At 51.8% G+C, this 4883-nt stretch overlaps 1 pseudogene; it reads left to right on the forward strand.

Moving 5' to 3' along the window:
- Positions 1 to 304: 304 nt before the first annotated feature.
- LOC139013829 (histone lysine acetyltransferase CREBBP pseudogene) lies at positions 305 to 4184 on the forward strand (annotated as a pseudogene).
- Positions 4185 to 4883: the final 699 nt, after the last annotated feature.

Below are 4883 nucleotides of genomic sequence, written 5' to 3' on the forward strand. Positions count from 1 at the left end.
AACTGAATTCTCTGTAACTGCTCCACCACTTATCAGGGGGTGAACCAGGGCAAGTCAGCCCTGCATGAGCTTCCACCTCCTTCCTCGTCCCTGCAAACGTCTCTGCCTGTTGTCCCAACCGGAGAACAAACCCAAATCTGTTGTCCAAGGATCTGGGAGGAGGACACGTCCTTCTGGAGATCCCGGCGTGGGGAGAGTGAGGTGAGGGGGGACCGGAAGGGGGCGGAGGCGGGAAAGGGGGCGGAGGCGGGAAAGGGGGCGGAGGCGGGAAAGGAGACGGAGGGAGGAAGGGAACGGAGGCAGGAACGGAACTGAAGCGGAAAGGGGACGGACCACTTCCGGATTTCTGTCTTTAGAAAACCGGAAGTTGTCCATAGTTCTCTTCTTAAAGCTTTCAGGAATTTGTGAGGGGCGCCGAAGGAGCGAAGGAGGAACTGCACGAGGACAAAGAGGTAAAGAAAAATGTATGAGGTCATCTAGAAAGTAGATGGGCTGAGCCCCTAAATGCTGCCGCACCTAGAGATCGGGGGTCAGAGTTTTTAAGGACTCGAGGGGGCTTTTTCCTCTTCGGGGATTCTCCTCCGGGCGGGTCCGGAGGGACGGTGACTGGTCTGAGAAAGGGAATGTGGTCTGAGCGGAGGGAATGTCGGCTGCAAAATGGTCTTTGGGCCATTTTCCCAGGGGAGGGGTATCAATTTGATTATTTGATCAGACCTCACATGCACGAGGCCAAAAGTGGTAGCGAATTATACATTTATTAGATCAACCTCATCTGGAAAGCGGATGGGCTCAGCCCCAAATGGTGCCAGCACCCAGGGACGGGGGAGGCAGAGGGTTCAAAGGGCTCTACAGGGGCTTTTCCTGCGGGAAATTCCCTGGCCCGGTCAGGACTCTGGGCAAGGAAGGGACCGAAAGTGACTGGTCTGAGCAAAGGGACTGTGGTCTGAGCAAAGGGACTGTGGTCTGAGCGGAAGGGACTGTGGTCTGAGCGGAAGGGACGGTCAGTTGCCAAATGATCTACGGGACAGTTTCCCGGGGAGGGGGTGTCGCTGAGGTGGTTTGATCAGACCTAACAGAGTGTAGGGAGCTGAAGGTCTGCGTGGACTCGTGGAGGTGAAAGTTGCTGGATGCTGAGAATGGGGCTGTTTGGTGGAGTCCCTGATGTTTGGTCTCAGCCTGAGTGCATCCCCTGAGCTCGCAGTGCAGCTCTGCTGGCGGCCGGAGCTGGTCTTCTCAGTAGCGACACCACAGTGTTCAGTGGGAAGGGACGGGCCCTGGACTTTGTGCACCGCCTGCCTCCGTTTTGTTCCTCCGCCTCCTGTGTCTCCCACGCAGGCCTGTGTAGCTGCCGCTGATTTTAGGAGGCAACTCCCATATGCGGCCTGTGGAACAGCAAGTGTCTTCTCCCCACGGACCCACTGTTTTGTAGTTCATTCTGGTCACACAGGGAGCTCCAGGTGCAGTGTTGTTCCTTAGGGGCACTGGTTCCGATGTAGCAAATAGCCCAACAAAACCGTAACTGGAGGCTTGACCCCTGAGAAGGTAAGTTTGCATGTATTTCTGTGGTTTTGAAGGTATTTGACTGAACAAGTCTGTCCTCTCTGCTCTTCTTTCCTAGGTTCCCTAGCGATGCTGCTGCAGGTGCACAGCCAGGGCCAGGACCGCTGTGTCCTCACCTGCACTGAGTGCAAGCAGCGGGTGGAGACAGGCTGGCACTGCCCCGGGTGCCAGGACTACGACCTTTGCATCAACTGCTACAACACCAAGGGCCACACCCACGAGATGGTGAAGGTGGGGCTGGGCCTGGATGAAGAGGCTGAGGAGGCTGAGGAGGGCGATGCGGGCGGCAACCAGGGGGAGCTGCAGTTGAAGAACCTCCCGGGGTTGCGGCGCCTGAGCATCCTGCGCTGCATCCAGTCCCTGAGGCACGCCCGCCAGTGCCGCGACACCAACTGCTCTCGGACTGACTGTCAGAAGCTGAAGCGTGTTGTGCTGCACACTACTCGCTGCCAGCGCAAGGCCTTTGGAGGCTGCCCAGTGTGCAAGCAGCTAATAGCCCTTTGTTGCTACCATGCCAAACAATGCCACGAAAACCCATGCCCTGTTCCCCTCTGCCTCAACATCAAACAGAAGCTCCGCGAGCAGCGTCTCCGGCGCCGCCAGCAGCGGATTGGGAACCGCCTGCTGCAAGGGTAGCTCATGCACCAGCTGATGCCACCATGAACTCCCGTCACGTGCCTCAGCAGTCTGCCATCCCCTCCTTGAGCACCACCCTGGACACCCCCACAGCAGCCCAACACACCCCAGACACCACAGCCTCCGACTCAGTCCCAGCCCCGGCCTGTAAGCATGTGACTAGCCGGCTTCTTCAGCTCGGCCTGAACTTAGCCCCACCCGTGTCCACAGGGAAGCCCACTAACCTTCAGCTCCAGCCCCGCCTGCAGAACCTGAACGCCATGCAAGCCAGCGGGCCCCGACCTGCTGTCCCTCTGCAGCAGCAGCAATGGGAGGCCTGAACCACCAGGGCCAGGCCTTGAACATCATGAACCCGGGCCCAACCCCAGCGTGGTGAGAATGAACCACAGCACAGAGAGATGCTGCGGAGCAACAGCAGCAGCAGCAGCAGCAGCAGCAGCAGCAGGAAGGCAGCGCTGGCATGGCTGCAGGCCTGGCAGGACACGCCCAGTTCCAGCAGCCTCAGGGACGCTGATGCCACCTGCAGCCATGCAGCAGTAGCAGATCCAGCAGCAGATTGGGTCCCAGGCCAGCCAAACCGTGTTAGGGCCTAACAGTTAGGCAAATTCTGTACCTTTCCCTGCCCTCAGTTTCTCCCCTGTGCTCAGTACTTTCTATTGTCCCAGCTTGAGGCTCCTGTCCTCTCTGCTGTTTTCCTGTTATTCTCATTTCAGGTGTCACAGGAGACAACTAAGCAGCTGAGAAAAGCAGCTCTAGACCCAGCTTCCTGCATTCGCCTGCACCTCCATCCGACCCACAGAGAGACATAAATATCCTGCCCTCCCTACTCTTGCTTGCTGAAATGGATATGCTGGTGTGTATTAATAATACCATTTCTAGCCCTAACCAGCTTGGCTCAGTGGATAGAGTGTCAGCCTGCACACTGAAGGGTCCCAGGTTCAATTCTGGTCAGCAGCATATACCTTGGTTTCAGGCACATCTCCAGTAGGAGGTGCAGGAGGCAACTGATCGTTTTTCTCTCATTGATGTTTCTGTCTATCCCTCTCCCTTCCTCTCTGTAAAAAAAAATCAATAATATATACAGTGGGGCCTTGACTTACGAGTTTAATTTGTTTCGTGATGGAGCTCATAAGTCAAATTACTTGTATGTCAAATCTTAAAGTGAACGAGTGAGACAGTGATGCTGGGCTGATGTTGTGGCGTTCACTGTGACGTTCGCTGCGCCAACTAGCGGTGGGGTATCTGAAGCTGGCTCGTAACCCGAATTTTAGCTTGGAACTTAAAGCAAAAAATTGGCCAAGAGACAGCTCATATCTCGAAAAACTCGTTAGTTGGGACACTCGTAATTCAAGGCCCCACTATTTTTAAAATTAAAAAAATAAGATTTCTAAATGCTCACAACATCTTTTGACCTGTCTGCTGTCAGCATGGACCTAACACACCCCATAAGCCCCAGCAGCACATGCTCTCAGAGAGCCACAGGTCTCTCCTCCCTGGCCAGCAGATGGCCATATCCCTCAGTAGCCAGGTGAGATCTCAGGCCCCTGTTCTGTCTCTAGACTCCAATCCCAGCCTCCACATTCCAGCCCATCACCACGGATACGCCCCAGCCTTCACCACACCACCTCTCCCCCGAGACTGTTCTCCCCACCCAGGACTCCCAGTCACCATGGCCAGCTCCATAGATCAGGGACACTTGGGGAACCCCAAATATACAAGGCTACCACAGCTGAATACCCCCACAGGAGTGCATTGCCCAGTGAGGTGTCCCTGATCGGTGACACCACAATAGACACCCTAGAAAAGTTTGTGTAGGTTTTGTAGCATTGTGAGAAAATCACTTTTTTGTTCAATGTTCTTCGACCATTTGTACTGAAATTCAAGAATCTAGGCTGTTTTTATTCCTAGATGGAACTGTTACTTCCAAGCCGCAGAAGGGTCGATTGCTGTTCAAAGAAACAATAAAAATATGTTTTTGTTTAAAACCAGTTGATTTAAATGTCTCCCTTTTTTTGCTTCCTTAAAAAATTTTTTGTTTCTGGGAGGCGGTGGGGGGTAATTGCTGGTGACTCATGCTTTCTTAATAGGAAAGAAAGTTCATTATATCCATATTTTTAAGATTTTAAACACTTATGTTTAAAAGAGAAGAAAAATAATATTTAGAAACTGATTCCTGAAATAATGTAAGCTTATAATGTATCCTGACGACTTTCTGACATTGTGGGGAGATTTTTTTTCTATTCTTTACTCGGGGTGTTCTCAAATTATTGACCGTGGATGATAGGAATTTGCTCCAGCGTACACACACACTCACCCACACACACCACACATCCATCTATACATTCTGGCTTAAGCCAAACTCTTGTCAAAGATGTTGAAAATGTTGCTTAGTTTCTCTGATAAAACTGATTTCAGACAAAAATAGGGATGATCACTCTCTTAGACCATGCTAATGTTAATAGAGAAGAGCATTCTTTCTTCTATGTGAAACTTGAGGAAAAGCAATTCTAGTGTCAATCATGCCAGTGCTATAATTACCATAGATACGAAAATACAAGAAGACTCAATCACTATGGTAAAGTACCAACTCATATCTTATATTGTTAAATAAACTGAGTGCAACACACAAAGAAAAAGCAAATAACTTTACCTTAATGATGTACTGAGTTCCTCAAAAAGAAATCCAG

This window comes from Myotis yumanensis, unplaced genomic scaffold, assembly GCF_028538775.1.
Source record: "Myotis yumanensis isolate MYYU_CA2020_CCGP unplaced genomic scaffold, mMyoYum1.0.hap1 SCAF_1, whole genome shotgun sequence".
In the NCBI taxonomy this organism is placed as follows: Eukaryota; Metazoa; Chordata; class Mammalia; order Chiroptera; family Vespertilionidae; genus Myotis; species Myotis yumanensis.